General features: G+C 33.9%; 1 long non-coding RNA gene across 1 annotated transcript in view; it reads left to right on the plus strand.

The window, feature by feature from the left end:
* LOC148285372 (uncharacterized) overlaps window positions 1-21,407 on the plus strand; it is a 201,337-nt gene that overhangs the window by 141,554 nt on the left and 38,376 nt on the right. The window lies entirely within an intron of this gene.

A 21,407-nucleotide genomic window follows, 5' to 3' on the forward strand; every position in this document is an offset into this window, starting at 1 on the left:
AAAAAAAATGGGGTTTTATTAAATGTTATAATATATGATAATTAATTACTGGGATAACCCCGTGTAGGCAGATAATGTTTGTACTAGAAAAATCATAAAAAAAAGGTCTTTTGCATTATTCCTGTGCGACAGATAGGCCTGCATAGCCTCTGACTGAAAAAAATAATTGTATTGATAATCAATAAATTGTTAATTTGAAATACTTGGTATGCTTTCACTCATTTTTTACACCAAATAAAAAGGATAATAAAGCCAAAACTTGAATATTTCACTTCTCGAAAATATTTTTAACCGCCTTTGTTTAGTGAAAAAATCATAAAAAATGAGGTTAATGTCATGGAGGTACTAAAAATCCATTTTTTATTGTGTTGTGCTAAACCTCCACACAGTTTCAAAAGCTTTTAGTGTCCCAAGCTCTTTAAACAGAGTTTTCAATGGAATTTTAAAGAAAGACTATAGTTGTGTTCCTCAAAAGGAGAAACTTAGAGAGCTCAACTTAACACCTCAAAATTCATAATATAAAACGCCATTGTTACGAAAGGAAATTAAAAGCGTGCTCGATTAATAAACTTAAACAATTTCTTAGAAATAACTCGATGAGCATATAAAGCCCTTCCTTATTAAGATCACAATAGAAAAGTGGATTAAGGATTAAGCTGTTTTACAGAAAAAAAAAATACGTTTTTAATTTTCTTCGTGCCCAGTTTTTATATGTTAAATTTTATATTTTATTAAATAATAAACTTGAGGACCATACATACGTTGTCCTGCCTGAACGTTGGTTTGCCTGCTATTAGCTTGGAAAAAGACTTTTCATAATATAAGTACTAGGTTCTTGTTTATGGTTGAATTCCAAAACAAAAAATATTTAATTTTCAAATATAGAATTGTTTTTGCAAATGTAAAAAATCGGCTCTTCTCACCAACAGGGGTGCACTTTATTCATGAATGCGATTTTTAAAAAATGTATTGAATGTCAGTTAATATTACCAGAAATTCAGTAAACAGAAATGAATGGGAAGAAATTATAAGGAATGTAAGGAAAGAATCTGATGAGGCTCCATAAAAGCAAATGTTGTTTGTAAACATTCAAAAACAAACTTTTTTTAAAGACAAAAAAACAACATCCTCACATTTTTTTTGTATATGCGTTCTCGTCAAATGCAACCTTGGAAGGTCGATGAAAAAAAGATTTATGCTTTTAACTTTTTTTTTACAGATTCGATCAAAATTCGATTAATATTTACAAACACGCGCAGCGCAAAGATCTACATTTCGCTGAAAACCAAACGTAAATTGGTTAAGCCGTTTAGGAGACAGTTTCAGTGACATCATACGCACTGAGGAATTATATATATAAATATTAGTTTGCTATTTTGCAGCGCACACTTTTTTAATATTTTTTTAAACTAGTCGTACACACGTACACACGTACACAATCAGTGTAACAGCTGAAAAAAAATTATGTTACTCCCCATTTTCAAATAAAATAATCTAGTCCAACTTAAGGTTTCGTATTTTGTTTACGTTTGTATTTATTCTTTATACCAAACATAATTATATTTTCCCTGCTTGAAAATTAGTTTCGAACAAAACATCATAATTTGTTCATCATGTCTCTTTAAAATATTTCCAAGGCGGATCATATCAACAAAACAGCCTAAAATTTATCTTGTCCACGACACATATTTTAATAATTAAAAAACTATCTGTCATGTTTAAAAATTTTGTTTTTCTCGTTAACTTTTAACATACAGTGTAAAAAAACTCCCTCAAATCACTGTGTGGTAACCTGAGGTTAATCTTTGGTTACCTGAGGTTGAAAAGTGATCGCCTAATAATCACACTGCTAAAAATATGCAAATTTACACATTTTATTATGCCTTTTATTTAATTGTGTATTTTATTCAACTGTTTTTTTAGCAAACTCGTAAGGTATTTCCCCGAAAACGCCAAATTTCGTGCGTTTTTAAGTGATTTCTAACTCATTAAAATAAACAACTTTTGAGTTTGTCAAAGTTTTTGTAGACAAGGACTGAATTTAACTCCCTGGGAAGCTGTTTATATTAACATATTACAACAGATAACATAACATATAACTTCACAAACATCAACAGATGAAGGAATTGAAGGAATATAGATGTTCAAATATAGGCAGAATGGTGAATGTTCAACAATGTGTAAAGTGTGTAAAGGGCGGCCTCCGTGGTGTAGTGGTCAAGACGCTTGACTCACGCACGTAAGGTTCCGGGTTCGATTCCCGGTGAGAAAACAAATATTAAAAATGTGATTTTTCTCAAGCCTGGGTGCTCTGTGATGTAATTCACTACTGTGATTAGGCCTCCTGGCCTGTTGTGGTGCAAAAAAATAAAAATAACAATGTAAAAAAAAGTGGCCACTTAAACCAGCCATTGACAGGTCATAAGCCCTGAAGATGCCTAGACTTCTATATTATCTTTTCTGAAATGTTCTTCGTCTCTGTTGTAATATGTTATTCATTAAAATAAGTTTCGGTTTTGGTTCAGATTTTTTCGGCCAGACACTGCGGTATTTATGACATAAAGCACCAAAATTTAAATCAAATTTTGCTCCGAAATAATAAAAAAATGTAATTTAAAATTACCGGTTTCCGGATGTCCACATCCGTGGGCACTCAGAACTATTTTAACAGTATTATATTTCAAACTGTCAATAATAAGGAGCGGGTGAAATAGCCGGCATTTTGTCCGGATAATTATTCCCACAAGAGACCAATACGCAATAAATACCAACTTACTAACCTCGTGTAACAGAGTTACAGTGTCTCCGATAACAATGGGAAGTTAACAGAGTTATCTATAAAGTTAAATCGAATATTGTGTACAAAAATATATATATTTGAACAAAACTTTAAAGTATCTTCGTAAGTAACCTGATAATCTCTATCTTAGAAAAGGCTGAGTCATGTTAGATGGAGACTATCATAAACAGAGAACACTCCGTTTTCTTTTTATATTAATTAGTTTTATATAGATTCCCTGTTATTAAATATGTATACAAATTTTATGCAATATAAAAATATAAAAATAAAAAAAAAATTGCACTCGTTTATTTATTATTTAAATACCTCATATCAGTAGCGAGCCGTGATTTATTTTATAGGTAATCAACGAAAAATGTTCATTTATTTGTACTTATAACCACGCGATATACGTAGCTTTATTCTACACTATTTTAATACAATACTTGTACAAAAGTTTGGTAAAAAATACCACGATGACATTAAGCAGTTATTTCCATTATGATTGAATTTTCAACACTGAGCACTGGCCGATTTCTTTTACAATGAATAATGCCAAAATGGCCACTGCAAACGCCACATGTCCTATGTGATACGTAATAACGGTTAACGGTATCCTATAATAAAAAATAGTGCTTCGGAAATAATGTTCGAAATACTAGTTTCCAAATAGAGAATCTTCGAATAATATTTGTAATCTACAAGCTTGTTTTAGTAATAAAAAAGTTGATTTGGGTTAAAGATGTAAAATATAGTTTGCTTTTTTATATGGAGAAATAAGCTAGCTAGTTTTATCGTTCACTGAGAAAGGGGTTGGGCGCTAGGCGTACTTCATAGATTTTTATTGTACGAAGATATAAACATGGTTATTAAAAAACATTATTATCGAAAGTCAAGTATAATGATAAACTGTGCATATTCGCTTTTTTGGACGATTCGCCCCTGCCTCACTGAATATAAAGCAATTTTTTTTATTTAAAACGTTTTTCTTTGAAAAAAATTTGCCTTGTGTTTGGGGTTCAAGATTAGTGACACTCTCGCTCTTTAATCCAAGTTACGCTTGCGGTGCGTTAAATAAAACGGACGAACACATGTTATGGCACTGTCCCTTTCTAAATGAGGAAATGGAAGTAATGTTAGACGGTCTGATGGATTTTAGCAGAATGGAATCCTGACTTGGTTAAAAACAGTTGGAATTTAAGATTATTTACTCAGTTAGTTCATGGGTTAAGAAATAGAAGATTCTCAGGGGTGCCCCATGAAATAGTGACCGATACTTGCGAAATTCTTGTATTTGAGAGAATATGCAGAATGGTTTGAAAATTAAAATTTACATATTGTCCAGGCCACCCAGTGTCACTGGGTATAAACTGAACCCATAAAAGGCAAGAAGTGTTTTTTTATTTTTATTTTGATGTTTAATCACCAGTGTGGCCACTATGCGAAGCCAAGTCTCGTCACTTTAAAATAAAAAAAATATTCAAATTAATCACTCTCTAGGTGTAGAGAAGAGCGAGAATACTACCCCAAGAGAATTTGCTTCCAGGCAGTACTTTCGCCTCCCCCACATCAATCATTTAACGTTAATGTTAATAAAACCGTAAAATCGTCATCCACGGCCACCAGCGGCCTTCCGACTGGAAGTCTGCTGGAGTAAAAATAGCCAACTAGCGTTGTGACTCTCCTGAGGCATTCGCAGAACGTGTCCAAACTAGGTCCACCACCGCATCCTCAAAACGCCCGTTATATCGCAAATCATTTATTATTGAAAAATATAAGTTTTGTATAAAATTTTACATCGTTTATTAAATTCTTCCCATTCTCACACGCAGTCACCAGAATTCGATTCCTAATCCAGGTATAAATCTGCTTAAGAACCAATATACATAAAACTTTTTCAATTTTCCCTAAGCCTTTTAAGCTGCGGCATTTTAAAAAAGGCTTCACGGCGATCAATCGTCGGCTTAACCCTGTTACAAATTTAACCCTATTTAACCCCCTGCTGATTGGTTTATTAGGTTTCTGGTTTAAAGACAGTTTCAACTCGTTGACACCAATTTTATTATCAAAGTGAAATATGTAGGTGAATTTAGCATTATTTATTGACAGTTCTTGGTAGAATTAAATACTTAAAATAAAATAAACAGTATTAGGGAAACCGACAGGAAGATTCACTGTCTTTAAAATGATTTTTTTGCTGTGGGGGGAGCGCTGTCACTAAAGTGTTTCGCTGTCCTTTGACTGACAAATGAAGCGTAAGTCTGATCACCTTACTTTTATTTATTTATTTATTCAAAATCACACTCGTTTACAGATTCATGAACTTCTTTAAGCTTTTTAGGCTGTGGCCGTGTTAAGCCATAATAATTGACAAGAATAAAAAATACATAGTAAAATAAATGAAATTATAATAACATATGATGCAATAGAATTAAAAAGAATTCAGAAAAATATAGTATTATTAATAAACAATAAAACAGGAAAAATAACATATCACTAATTTACAGAATATTTTCACAAAAATATTATCCCTGTCTATTTATTAATGCCAATTTATTAGGTCACACTTAAGCCTGTTGAATGGCTTAAAAAAAAAAAAAAAAAAAAAGTCCTTCGGAAATAGTGTTCGAAATACTAGTTTCCAAATAGAGAATCTTCAAATTATATTTGTAATATGCAAACTTGTTTCAGTACTTAAAAAACGCTACTAGGTTAAAGACGTAAAATATACTGTACTTTTGTGTATGGAGAAATAAGCCGAGGTAATCGGCTAGTTTCATCGTTCACTAAGAATGGGCTAGGCGCTGGGCGCACTTATAAATGTATTTTTTTGTAGGAAGATACAAACGGTGGTGGTTATTTGTAATAAACAACAATTATTTGATTTATTTTCCCATAAACTTAGTTACTATAAAACATTATTATAGAAAGTCAAATATCATAGTAAGCTGTGTATAATCGCTTATTTAGACGATTCGCCCCTGCTATCGGGTATGAATAAAGGTATGTTGATAATGATGACGTATTCAAAGATTGATTTCGAAAAGTTATATATTATTCGATTAAATAAACTAATCGATTTTGCGTTTCACTACTCTGCGAATAATTGTCTCCCTCTAAATATATAACAGGGGGATTTTCAATGTTGACTAGACGATCGTTAGCAGTCGAGGGGGTGGTGTAGTGGGTACCGAAGCTAGGAGATAATGACCCAGTGCATTCCAAATGAAAACTTTTTGTTCGTTGTTTTACTCTTAACGATAAAAACTTTAAAGATCTTTCAAGAAATAATTGAAATACTCAAAATGTGTTAAGTAGTTCTGGTAATGGCTGATCAGAACTTTCTGGTATGTGTGTTGCCCGTTACATGATTAAGCTCAGTGATTTCTTAATAAATTAATAGAGTATATTAAAAAACACCGCCCGCGCTCTCGATATCATTTATTTATTTTGTTCATTAACGTCCAAAAGGCATTTACAAAAAATAAAAATGAAATACATGCTAACATACTAAAAAATAAACATAGAACATACAGAAAAAAATGGAAAATTAGTTAAAAAGGATATGATAAAAAGTTTTACAAAGTAAAAAAAAAAACAATAATAACAAAGGTTTGCAAGAAAACACAGTAAGCATATAAACAAAAAATGCAAAGATATAAGCTTATGAAATAAATTCTGTAAAGCAAACAATAAATAAAGTGTTACGGTAAGCAAGAAAGACATTTTTAAGTTAAATTAATAAACAAGCAAGCATATATTATCACGAAAAAATAAGAAATAAAAATATGTATCTATGAAATGCGTATTTGCCAATACAACAATGCAATTTGATATAATAGTGAAAAATAAAAAACAAGTATAAGGTAATAAAAAAAAACAAGTATTTTTTTTTTAATTTATGGAATTGAATTGTTAATAATAGTTTGACGAGTAGCTACAAATAAACTTGATATTGTAGACTTATAAGATGGTAAAGAATTGGACAGAATGTCTGCAGCCGTTCCATAAGTGTTACCTAACCCATGCAGTCTCGGTATCAATGAATTGTTTTGTTGGTTGGAAGAAGTACTGGAGCAATGAAACAATAAAGTACTCCTAGTATTGACAGCAGGTACAACAGTAAAATTAATCAATTCAAGTATTTTTTTTTGCGTCAAAAAGAGAGTTTACAATTTTATACAGTACAATGAGATCATTAATAGTTCTTCTTTCAGAAAGTGTTGTTAGATTAAACCGTGTTAATAAATAGTCATAATTCACATTTTGTATTGGAATTTTTAGTATGCCTTATGCCTCTAGTGCCTCCATGTCGGTGAGTTTAACTAACATTTAAAAGTAGTACCCGGTACAATAGGGAAAATCACACCACGAATACCGATAAAAGTAAATAAAATAGATTTATAAAACTCAATTGTATTTAGAAAATCAATATAAATAGCGTGGAGAAATGTTTTCATACATTCAAAGAATTCAGAGTACTGAATATTATTCAACAGTATCCAATTGAGAACGGTAGTGGTTACACACATAAATAGAGACATTTACCCAAGCGTCAACCACAACCATAATACAAGATACTCTAATAGGGATCTGATACTAAGTGAAGGGGTCAACACTGTTCTGGCATCGAGACAACACTATTACGTGGGCAAAAAGGTCCATAACCTTTTGCCAGAATCGTGGAAAGACGGGAGTGTTGTCAAGTTGCGGAAGGTGTTAACCTCGCTCTTTTATGACATTGGTCGTAGGGAGTCAGAAAAGTTGATGCATGCCACGGATTGGAGATTCTTACTGGATGTCGAAAATAAAATATAAAAGTCAGGAATAATTTTAAAAAATACATTTATAGATGGCAACCATAAAGTTTCGCACAAATAAATTGAGCTATGTATGTATGTGTATGCGCATGGGTGTATGTATGTGTGTGTGTATATATGTGTGTGTAAGTGTGTATGTATATGTATCAAAATATATATACGAATAAGTTTATATTTTATTTGTCTGTGCTCTCTATTAATTTATTAACTATTTTTATATAATAGAATGTAATTGCCTAGCTTGGAACGGGGTATGTACCCTTGTTAGCTGGGCAAAGTGAACGTTAAATTGTATTTTGATAAAAGGTGTTAATAAATAAATATATAAGTTTTTAAAAAATAACTATAAAATGGAATTATAAAAAAAATGTGTCCCTAGAAAAACGCGACATGTTTGGTATTGATAATTCAATTTCCAATGTCTATTTTTCTTTTATTTGATTTATACATTATTTTATATCTGTATTATTTTTTTACTTAGGTATCATTGTTTCTTTTCATTGTTTTAATTTTTTTAAGATATTTATAAATGAATTTAGTGTTTTTATTTTTGTTATTTCTTTACTTTTATTACAATTACAACCCATTTATATATTATGAATACCCTAAAAAGTAATTCAACTCGGATTTGTAGAATTTGTCCGGTCTAACTTCACGTTCACCTCCACGACTAGAATAAAAAGAACGGCTAGCAGTCTGGAGCAAGAAAGAAGCACCAAAAGTACCCTGAAGAGGAACCCCTCGCAGAAACAAGCCCCAGTATCAAAACAACCTGCACCGCAGAAAGAACCAACGGAACACAAAAAGGCTCTTCAGGCTAAAATTGTTAGGAAAAATGTAAATAAGTACTTGAGTTCTTTTTATTTACTGAAATATTTAAATTTTTGGACTATGTTCTAAAAGTCGTAAATAACTTGTGCTGGAAAAATGCCAATCGAGTTGTGGTAGAGTGGGATTTGAGCCTCGGACCTTTGGTCTGTGCGTCCGCAATACTACCACGCGACTAAAACCCGGTTTACTTTTATAAAAGTTGAGTGCAGTTGGCAGGCGCTACTCAGGGGACATTTTGTGTTACAGAATTAAACAGTTTTTACAAATAAAGAACGCTCGAGTGATCCTGAAACATCGCAAACGGGAAACGTATTTCCGAGTGATTCCAAACCACCCTGAAGAGATAACGCTTCGGGTATTTATGTTTGTGCGTACGGGTGCTGTCGATAGCTATTGATTTATTTACCTGAAAATTCGGGTTTTAATATAGGGTAAGTGTTTCTGAAATAATTCCGCGTGTGACGTCAGAGATTATTTCCCGGTTATTCTCGATCAGTTATTCCCATTGATCTATCCACGGCAAGCAAACCGGAAGTCTTCCGTAACTCTCATATCATTGGTTGATTCATATGAACCAGTGACGTCATTGAAAGTAGTTCATTTTATGAAAATGTTTTTAATTATTTTTTTCGTACATTTTCAGGAAACTTTGCCGTACAATTTAATACTCACAATTTTTACCGCGCCCAAGAAAACATTCATTGCATTTAATTTCCCGTAGGGCTGAAGTTCGTCATTGGTGGTTATGTTTAATTTTTCTCTATTTTAAAATTTTATTTTTTGTTTTTTACCTTTAAATAAAAACATATTTTACGGTTAGTATCCTTTTTAATTCTAAATTTGTTGCAACAGAGAGGGAAAACATTTTTCAGAAGGGAATACGGAAGTCTAGGCATTTACTGGGCTTATGACCTGTCATTGGCTGGTTTAAGTGGCCACTTTACGCACTGAGTAACATTCATATTCTGCCTATATTTTAACCATCACATTTCCTCCACTCTTCTATCTGTTGACTTTTGCGAAGTAAAAGAGCTGAAACCTTTATCACGTAGGTGAGATTCATTCGGGCGAACCGATTAACCTACTAGGCAACGCCTGAAAACAATTTACTAATTTTTAGTACTTCTTTTTTTACCAGGTAGTTAATTCAACAACGTTTAGAGTATGTAAGAGTTGAGGAATGTAGATGTTAAACCATAGGCAGAATGGTGAATGTTACACAGTGTGTAAAGTGGCCACTCAAATCAGCCAATGACAGGTCACAAGTCCTGTAAATGCCTAGACTTCCATATTCTCTTCTCAAAAAAGTTTTTACTATCTGTAGCAACAAATGTAGATCTGAATGACTACCTAGGGAGGAAATCCAGCCTGTCTGCAAACATTTTGACAAACTCAAAACATTGTGGAGTGTCTTTTTTATTAAAAAAAATAGCGAAAATAAATTTCAAAAAATCATACACCATTTTTATTTTTTTTAAAAGAAATACTTGCGTTCCTATAATTTACATATATATTTAATTTTGCGGGCCATTTTCAACGAGTTGTAAATTACTCACTATTAAAAAATGAAAATCAAGTTGGGGTAGAGTGGGATTTGAACCACGGCCCTTTGATCCGTGAGTCCGAGATACTAGCCACCGGACCACAACCCGATTCAAAATTCAGATTAGATTTCTCTCGCGTGGCCAAAATCGAATTCAAATTCGTTTCTATGAAGTAAACAATTAAGCGCGGGTACTCTATTGTCAAAACGATTTCAAATATTTAGATATGAAACGAGTAGTATACCCATTTATAAGTCCATGTAATTTGATAATAAATTGACTCGTCAATCACATCAGCATTTTGGTCACAGCGCAGCTGGATAATTTATTTAACATCTGGCCAGGCGGGCGTACTAAGTGGAAGCATCGGTGAATTAATAGGGATCGTGTTTAAAGCACAAATAATTAATGCAGATTGACAATTTTCGCAATTTCAAATGGTTAATTTGTTTTTACCCATTAATCAGGCAGGATTTCAATTATCACAGATTGCGAAACAAAGCCGAATAAAATATGGGAAGCGACGTTTGGAGCGTGTTTAATAATATTCTTGATTTCCATTATAGTTTTATTTCGTTCTTTATTTACTTTGATAAAATAAATTTAGTTATTATATGTTTTTCATCTGTTTTACTATCTTTCTGAGTGAACGTAAAGAGAGCCGGCTTTGTAATCGCTACGTACTATCTCGGTAGATAAATGCATACGATCGTTAAGCTAATCGTTTTGGCAATGATTAAAATTCATATTAAAATCATGTTCAAGCAAGCATTTTTTGCCTGAATTGGGAATTATTGTAGTTTATAAAGTGGGCACTTTTTTTTAAAGAAGCCTATTTAAAATATAAACGAGAACTATTTCAAATGTTAATGACGTTAGGAACGCGAACTAATTTTTAGCGGTGATTCATTGGCTTATTTCGATCATATGATGTCGATATAGCAAGTAGGTAGAACATACCGAGGCAGATACAAATAGTACAGAAGTTAAGTATACCGTCTCGATATACTTATCCAGATGAAGATAACGTTTATAATCGAGGCACAGGTCGAATATTGAACTGAGTGTGGAGAGGCGATAACGGAGCGGCCGCGGCCGTTCAAAAAGAACGCTTTGACAGCAAACGCGTGCTGCTCACCAGTCCACAACATGGCGGTTACTGACGAGGTGGAAAACAAAATTTTAGAACCTCCCCTTTCGAATAAAATAAACCTCATCTTCCTACAACCCTTCCCCAACGCTTAGCGCTAAATACAAATCAGCAAAGTTAGCTTTACTAACAATACTTTTACTGCGACTTGATTGAATTTATGTAGTTAATAACCTTTAAAGAAGCGGTGCAACGTGCATGATTTTGGGGTTTATCTTCTAATTAATTCTTCTTCTTCTTCACATGCCATGTCGGGTCCCCCCAACGTTGACGAGCACTTGGGAGAAAGCTTTCCTATCCTGAGCAGTGCGAAACAGCTCCTCCACAGTTCTAATCCTGGTCCATGCTCGGATGTCTCGATGCCAGGAAAGCTGTTTTCTTCTGACTTCTCTACGTTCGATCTTCCCTTCCATGACAAGCTGAAGTATGGCATATTTATCACCTCTCATCACATGGCCAAAATATGAAATCTTACGGAGGCGATGACGATCACTTGGGAGAAAGCTTCCCTATCCTGAGCAGCGCGAAACAGCTCCTTCACTGTTCTAATCCTGGTCCATTCTCGGATGTTTCGAAGCTAGGAAAGCTGTTTTCTTCCGACCCCTCTACGTCCCTCGATCTTCTCCTTCACGACAAGCTGAAGTATGGCATATTTATCATCTCTCAACACATGGTCGAAATATGAAATCTTACGGAGCTTAACGGTGGTGAATAGTTCTCTATTAGTATTGGTCCTACGTAATACTTCATTGTTGGTTTTCATATCGGTCCAAGGTATTCTTAACATTCTACGGTGGATCCACATTTTAAATGCTTCAAGGCGGTTTATAATATTAAATTTTAAAGTTAATTACATCTGGTTAATTATATCAAGAGATTATAATTAGTAATCATAATAAATAACGCGTGTTTAACGATTCACTCTTAAGATTTGTGAATTAAAAAGTGTGTTCATTGTTCAATCAAGTTCACTGACAGAAGACAGTCGTGTCTGGCACAAAAATAACGAGTGTCAGGAGGAACTAACGCCGCCGTTAGGTTTCCGTCATAACGCTCTTAACAAATGGATAATGGATGTAATCTACTGATTCTAAACATGTACATACAAAAATAAATGTTTGTAAATATTTATATATACCTAACTTCTCACCGACTTTTCCATCTCTACAGGTTTCGAGACGTACCAATTATTCTCTTCGTCAGGACTCTGAACACGAAAATCCCACCGTACACCTTCATCAAATATTCTTGATTTAATTGTTAAAAAAAACTTTCGTCAATTGTTAATTTTCGCTAAATTATTTTTGAAAAAGATGAGAGAGAATAAGCCGTACTGAAGAAAGACAATAGTCAACAATATTTTTACTACGTCCAAATATTTGTAGACTTGAACTTAATTCAACCACACGAGTGAAATAATATAACCAGATGAATCTCTCCCGCATCAATTAAGATTTTAATTCTTTAATTCCACGAAAATCAACAGATGGAAGAATCGAAGGGGTCCAGATGTTCAAATATAGGCAGAATCATGATGATACACAGTGTGTAACGTGGTTACTTAAACCAGCAATGACAGGTCATAATCCATCATCATCTTTCATGTTTGCTCCCTAGTTGGAGCATATGGTATCCACAAAGCTCTCCATGCATCTCTATCGTCTGTCAACTCTTTTGCGTCCTCCCAAATCAGGTCACCAGTGGTCGTCCAAGAAGCCGAGAACCTGATGCTTTGTAAAGTAGGCAAGCGTGGTTAATGCTCACAGGAGGCATCCGCAGTATATGGCCTATTCAACCGTATTACCTCCACTTGACGACAATTGTCACAGGAGTTTACTGCGTCCACCATCTTATTACTTCATTCTTTACAAAATAAAACCACCGCATATTTCTTCATCGCTGTTAAAATTTATTAATAATTACAGTTCTAGTTCTAATCTACAAAAATTCGGACAAACTCAAATTACTTTTTTTAATATAGGTATAAAAATTAATTAGATTAATAATTAGAATTTATTTATTTAAACGCTTTTTAGGCTTTTACATGTTTTACATTTTTATATACAAATAAAGACAGACATTTATTTTACACAGAAGTAGCAAAAAAACATAAAAATGATTTTTAGAAGAAAAAGAAAAATATTATTTTAATGTATCAGTAAGAAGTGGAAAGAACAGAAGTACATTTTCAAATATAAAGACAGAAATGCATTTTTTACAAAAAAGAAGCAAAAAATATAAATGAATTAAGAAAAGAAAGAACAATAAAAAAATAAAAATCATTACCTATTAGTAGAAAATATATAGGGTTAAAAAATAATACATACATATTTTTCAGTAAAGAACAGGAGTATATTTTTTCGTATAGGTTAAATTAAAATAATCTTTAAATTAGAAGGAGTTAGAAAAATATTCATTTAGAATACAGATATAAGTCAATATCGGTAAACAATTGAAATCAACATAGTATTATTAAGGTATTACAACTATTTGAAGATAGTAACTTGATACACTGCCTTTTAAAATTGAAAAGTGATGAGAATATACAATAAAACGCCCGAAAATACTTTTGATTTTTCATATTTTTAAAGTTTAAGGACTACTTTAAACTCTGGAGAAAAAGCTTATTCAGAAGTGTAATTAATTAATGTTACTTGCATAAAACACTCGTCTCTGGAAATTGTTTAATTTCGAAGGTAAATTTTCCTTGCAAAATAAAACGTGAAAAGCAAACTGGTTGCTAAAGGCCAGGTTTAAGTCAAATAAAAACAGCGGGTTTCTGTTTTTTAAACTGATGGCAGTTAAAACAAGCTTAAATATTTAACCGTATTGGAAAATATTTAAAATTTATTTATTAATTTAAAACTTGAATATACCGTAATTAATGAACATGTTATTCCGTTTGCTGCACGAAAAATCTTTAAGATATGGTTTATTTGCTGCAAGAAAAATGATAAAGAATGTTAGTAAATATTAGTATACCACTTACCGACTATTTATGTCTACCGGTTTTAAGACGTACCCGTCTCATTGTCGGGACCCTCAAAACACCAATATGCAAACACTAAAATATACTTTCACCTTTACCACTACTGTAGTGTGTTTATTATTTACGAAAAAATATAAAAAAATACATGCAGAGTTATTATAGGGAGACGCAATCACCAGCGTGTGCAAACTTGCGTTAAAAAATTAAGTTAATAATATTTAGTGGTATGTTGGAGAATGGGTGTGGCTGGGAGTTTAGCAAGGGGAGGGCCAAGAGGATAAAAGTTACAAGATTGGTTAGTTTTTAATTTAAAAAGTGGGCTTTATTGAAAAGACATTTGAATTTTAATTAGGAAAATATAATATTTAGTGAGAAAAACTCATGTTATCTTATTTAAGTCCCTTTTGAAGTGTTTCAATGTTGAATTTAATTTCCTGTTTCCTTATTAAAATTTAAAAAATTATGAAATATGTTAACTATAGTCAATTTTCAGCCATTTTATACTCTTAGTTGGTTTTTTGACAGACAAGCTAGTAAACGTGGTTTAGTGTGATCGGAGAATTTTGAAGATTATTCCAGAGAAAAAATGTCGTACGCACGCTTCCGCCTCGCAGCGTATTCTACACTTTTCAACAAAAAACCAAACGGCATTGATCCTTCCAGCCACCGTATTCACTGGACTTGACCCCCTTAGATTTTTCATTCCATTTTAAAGGCTGGTAATCAAATACAATAATGTAAGTAAGAAGAGCTTCTCAATGAGGATGTTCAAAAGCATTGAAGGAATATAAATGTTCAAATATGGGCAGAATGGTGAATGTTACACAGTGTGTAAAGTGGAGACTTAATCCAGCCAATGACAGGTCATAAGCCCTGTTGATGCCTAGACGTCTATATTACCTTCTCTAGAATGTTCTTTATCTCCGTTGTAATATGTAAAGAATTAAAACTTCAGGAGTTACTGTTTTTCAAACAGTGACATCTTCCAAGCCAATCTGCAAAGCAGCAGTAGTCTTTTGCAAATCCAATTTGTGTGGTATTTTGTTGAGTAAATTTAGTGATTCCAATACTACACTGGTGAGAATAGCCACAGAAGTCGGACCTGTTATTATTGGATCCATATATATTGAACCCAACTCTGACATCTCTCCAATCCTCAATAAGCTGAGACATCTCAAGACTAACAATATTCTTATTGGAGGAGACCTGAACGCTAAAAACGTTTGGTGGGGTAGTACGAGAACAGATCGGAGAGGGGAAGAAGTTGCAGATTTTTTCTCGGAACTAAATCTGCATACCTTAAATAATGGCAATCAGCCTACTTTCGATACCTACCGTGGAAACCGTCACTTAAAGAGCGTTATTGACTTGACATTCTGTTCCACTAGCTTATTAGACAGTGTTGATAAATGGAAGGTGGAACCCAACTTTAATCAACTCAGTGACCACAATCCTATTTTTTTCGAAATTTCTGCTAGAACATGGAACCCTACGGATTCAAAAACTGCCATTTACAATACCAAAAAAGCTAATTGGGAGAAATTTTCTAAAGACATAAAATGCCAACAAAGGATTCGAAAAATAACAAAAGAATCGTTTTCCGAATGTAAAAACACGCTTGACTTGGAAACAAAAATTGCCAATTTGATGGACATATTAAGTGAATCGTGCAAGGCAAGCATACCAATTAGAAAACCTTATAAAAGGAAACCCTGCCCATGGTGGAGCGTCGAACTTGACAAGCTTAAAAAAATTGCGATAAAATGTAAACACAAGCTCCAGAACTCAGGAAGAATTAGAAGAGAGACAATAACACTTCCTGAGTATTTAAAAGCAAAACAAGATTACAAGAACGCTATAGAAAATGCCAAAACCGAGTCATGGAAAAGTTACTGCGCTTCACAAGACAGGGAAACAGCATGGACTGCAATTCACAGAGTGCTGATTAAAGGAAGAAGGAACATCCCATTAGCTACCCTGAAAGACGGCAGCGAACATCTAGCATCGGCTGAGGAAACTGCCGAGCGACTACTACGGAAGTTTTTTCCAGACGATGATACGCAGCAAGAAACTCGAGAACAAATCGAAATCAAACGGATGGCAGAAGTAATACCTTATACTGATGACGATCCACTATTCACGGAAGAAGAGATAGAAGATATAATAACAAATATAAATTCGAGTAAGGCACCGGGAGAGGATCACTTCACCGCTGATATTTGCCTTCATTTTTTTAACGTGGATAGATCATTAGTAACAAGTTTGTATAATGCATGTCTTAGAATAAGTCATTTTCCAACTCGCTGGAAAATTGCAAAGATCATAGTTATACCAAAACCAGGAAAGGATGACTTACAAGATATCAGATCCTACAGACCGATTGGCCTCATTTCAGTGTTTGGTAAGGTGCTGGAAAAATTGATCATCAATAGAATAAACTGGAATTTTCATCGTCAAGGTAAGTTAAGTTCAAAACAATTTGGATTCACCCCTCAAAAATCTACGGAAGATGCTCTCAACGCTTCCGTCAAGATAATTAGAACGGCGCTGCATGATAAAAAAATATTAATAGCGATCTCACTCGACATCCGCGGAGCCTTCGATAATGCTTGGTGGCCATTCTTGATGTGCCAACTAAGTAGGAAAAGGTGCCCTCGAAACCTGTTTATGCTTGTAAAAAGTTACCATCACCAAAGAAGAGTTAAATTGTCACACTTTGATGCTGCACTTGAGAAAATCACGACCAAGGGGTGTGTTCAGGGATCCTCATGTGGACCAAGTTTTTGGAACTACATTGTAGATGATGTCCTTCAGAAGGATTTAGGCCGTGGAGTCGAACTGACTGCATTTGCAGATGACCTCCTATTAATAGTTGTAGAAGACAAAATAAATGAACTCGTAAAGAAAACGGAAGATGCTCTAGAGATTATAACAAAATGGGGATTAAAAGCCAAACTAAATTTTGCTGAAGAAAAAACAAATGCAATGTTCATTTCTAGAAGAAAAGACCAGCAGCCCATCATCCACATGAATGGAGTCCGGTTGGAATTTGTCGATCATTTTAAAGTTTTAGGTATAACCATAGACCGCCACCTGAATTGGTCTAAACATATTGACAATGTTTGTAAAAAAGCTGCGGCTATTACAAACAAACTTGTTCAGGCCGCTAAACCAACATGGGGTGCATCACCGGAGGTAATGCAGCAAATGTACGTAGGAGCGGTCGAGCCCCTGATTACATATGCTTCAAGTGTGTGGGTAGATGCGGTAAATAAAAAATATAACAGGAAGAAATTGGACTCCATTCAGAGACAAATTGCCATCAGGTCTTGCAAGGGCTATAGAACAATCTCCTTGGTGTCTGCTCAGGTTCTTAGCGGCTTCATGCCACTCGACCTTAGAATCAAGGAGCTTGCAGAAGCTTATGAGGTCAAGAAGAGTCTCACTCTGCAAGACTTGCCAACTGACAGGTTTTATCAGGGAACCGGAAATTTTTTCTCCCTTCCTCATCCCGCGGAGCGATACCAGATAGACTATGGATTCAATGACCAAACGCTGCCTGACATGAAAGAGAACGAATTGAGGATCTTCACTGATGGCAGTCTTTTAAATGGCAAAGTAGGTGCAGCATTTGTACCCTACGATGGCGTAAGAGAACTGCCTGCCAGGAAGTTTAAACTCGATCACTTTTGCTCAGTATTTCAGGCTGAAATATACGCTATTAGAGAATCTATAGCTTACGCTTTAAAAAAACCGCCTAATAGATGGAAACATATAACAATTTTGACAGACTGTAAATCATGTATTCACGCGATTGCGGATCGTAATTCGGTGAACCCAATGGTCATGAGTATACGAACTGATATCCAGATATTAAAAAATCGATCGCAAAATGTGTACATTGGCTGGATTCGAGGACACTGCGGAATAATTGGCAATGAAAGAGCTGACGAAAAGGCTCGGGAAGCAACATTAAAAAAAACAGTTCCTGATTTTGCTGACTTCCCAATAAGTTTTGCTAAGAGAAAAATAAGAAGCAGAACTTTACAGCTCTGGAATGATCGCTATTTAGCAGAACCCACAGGAAAGGTAACAAAAATGTTTTTTCCATCTATTTACCATGCTTTTGAATTTAGGAAACTGCAGCGTGCAGGATACGAACTCACACAAATCCTGACAGGACATGGCGGATTTATGAGTTATTTACACAGATTCAAAATATCTGAGATCAACACTTGCCCATGCGATGATGTTACTCTCCAAGATGTCTCCCATCTATTGATGCATTGCCCCTTTTTTAGTCTGCAGAGAATGCAACTGGAGGCGCGATGCAGAAGTCTAAATGAGGATTTACACGACGTGCATGTAGTGATTAGTCACAGGGACTTGTCAAGAGAGGTATCATTATACATGACAGATATAGTGAAGGCAATAAAAGGTATCAATGATAGCAGGACACCAAATGCCGAACACTGTTCTGGTGGATCGGAGGATCTGTTGACGAATGGCAACGGTCCGCCTTCTTCTGACGAGTTTTCTGTCCTTACCTCTTGAAACAGGTCACAGCCGAGACATCTTACTGATCCTTTTATAAAGTGACGAAATAAAGTTTTTCAGTAAAGTAAATATTTTTAAGTAAACAAGTTAATGGCTGTCGCTTTGAAGTGTATATTAACCTTGTACATTGCAAGCAAGGTATTGAATAATGCAACTTCATATATAAAAAAAAAAAAAAAAAATATGTAAGGAAGTTCAGGGCTCGGGGCATACGAGTATTTATGTGTATTAATATGAATATGACGAATATAATATAATAAATTTAATAAATAATTGCGTTTGTTTGTGTTTCCTTCACGTCTCAACGGAGCGACTGAATGACATATTTTTTGCACAAGGATAGTCGGTGAAGTAAGAAGTAAAACAGGATGCTTTGTTTTCATCCCGAGTTACAAGAAAAAGGAAAAGGAAAAAAACAATACACGTTTATTTATTTACTAACGCGCAAAAGGCTTTTACATATACAGAGGTTATAAAAAATGTACAAACACAAAAATACAATTAAAATGGAAAAAATATATCAACTTAAAAAACCAATAATATTTCTAAAAAACTAAATGTACTATTCTAAAAATATTAAAAATAATGGGCTCTTGAAATTTGATTGAAAAAGTTTTAGCAAATATATCTATTTTTTGGTGATCAGTGTATTTGTTCCCGAGAGAGTGAATTCTCGGAAACAGAGAATTAATATGCGAATTTAACTTAGATATATTAATATATCTCAAATAAATATATTTTGCCTCATTGGTCCCTATTAGGCACATTGAAATATATACCTTGAACCAAATCAGGAACATCATAAAGATTATTAATAACTTGATAAAAAAAACAGACTAGATATTATTATTCTATCACAATTTTAAGTAAATTTTATCTATACACGAATTTTCAGGGCCAGACTGCGAATTTTTAGCGGAACATTCCTCATGATAAGCTTTAAAAAAATTCCTAAAAAATTTTTTCAAAAAAGTCATTTGAAAAAAAAAGTTTAATCTCAAAATGTAGTAAATCCTTAATTTCTCGGACAAGCAGTCCCTCTACAAACCCCTACCCCTCTCCTACCCAGCTACTTCCCTTGTCCGCGTCTGGTGCGTATCGCTTCGTTGGTCAAATACGTTTTTATCGCAAAAAAAGTTGGGGAGGGGTTTGCGGAACGGATGCTTGTCCAAGAAATTAAAGATTTACACCATTATTAGATCATAAAAAAAAATAAAAAAAATTAAAGCTTTCCATGAATAACGTTCCTCTGAAGTTTCGCGGTCTGGCCCTGAAAAACCGTGTATAAGAAAAGATTAAAGTTTATATTTTCTCGAGGTAAATGCAGTTTAAAGTTTATAAACTGGAGAAATTTATGCTGGATTTTTTTAATTTTATGACAATGATATGTCAACAAATAGAAACAATATTTTCAAATGAGTAGGCGGTAAGATGGGATGTCAAAAATAATTAATTTGCAATTGGTTCTTTAAATTTCGATAATTTACTTGCTTTATCGATGGTTAGTTTGATTTGTTTCTTGTTTTGGTTTATTTAAAGAATAACGATCTCACGTTGCCATAGACTAACGAAGCTACACCAACAAGCTACAAAAAGTGGCTTGGTGGGATTTTAGTTTTAGTAAAAATATAACAAGTGATTTTTTTTTTAAATTGTAAAAATGTATAATTATGCTATTAAATAAAAATAAAAATTTTAAAAAAATCGTCGTATTTTTTGCATAGCAATAGTTAGAGAGCCGACAATCGATCTGACTACTTTCTACCCTGAAAACCTATATCATTCCATCCGGAAAATTGTAATTGCTAAACGAGAAAACTAATTAATTACCTAACTAATTTCACCCTACGTGAGCAAGAATGAAATATTTAAATTTATTTCAACAGAGAGGGAAAAAGTATTTGAGAAGGGAACATGGAAGTCTAGGCATTTACAGGGCTTATGACCTGTCATTGGCTGGTTTAAGTGGCCACTTTACTTAGACTTCCATGTTCCTTTCTCAAAAACTTTTTCCCTCTCTGTTGAAATAAATTTAAATACGAACAACTCCCTAGGGAGGAAATCCAGCCAGTCTACAAGCATTTGGGCATAATCAAACATTGTTGAATTACTACCTGGTAAGAGAAGAAGTATAAAAATTGGAAAATTGTTTTCAGGCGTTGCCTTGTAGGTGATTTGGTTCAGCCGGATGAATCTGACCCACGTGATAAAGGTTTCAGCTCTTTTACTTCACAAAAGTCAACAGATGGAAGAGTTGAGGAAATGTGGATGTTCAAACATGGGCAGAATGGTGAATGTTACACAGTGTGTAAAGTGGCCACTTAAACCAGCCAATGACAGGTCATAAGCCCTGTAAATGCCTAGACTTCCATGTTCCCTTCTTAAAAACTTTTTCCCTCTCTGTTGAAATAAATTCAAATACGATCAACTCCTTAGGGAGGAAATCCAGCCAGTCTGCAAGCATTTGGACATAATCAAAGATTGTTGAAGAATGAAATAAATACAAATTGTATGTTTTCCACTTTCAGTTAAAAGTTTTTTAGCGTCGAAAAATAAAGCCTTTCTTTGCTTGAAATCATTATTTGACACCGTTTTAATTTTAATAATTTAAAATGAAGTGGAAATCAGAGAAGCCGAGAAACAATTATTATAAGACAGGTTGGAATACGTAAACTTTAATCACTTGGAGTGGAATTATTTCTCGAAGTTTAATGTATTTCAATATTTAATTGTTTTG

This window comes from Micrasema longulum, unplaced genomic scaffold (genome assembly GCF_059751315.1).
Source record: "Micrasema longulum isolate JH-2025_06_02 unplaced genomic scaffold, ASM5975131v1 h1tg000039l, whole genome shotgun sequence".
Classification (NCBI taxonomy): domain Eukaryota; kingdom Metazoa; phylum Arthropoda; class Insecta; order Trichoptera; family Brachycentridae; genus Micrasema; species Micrasema longulum.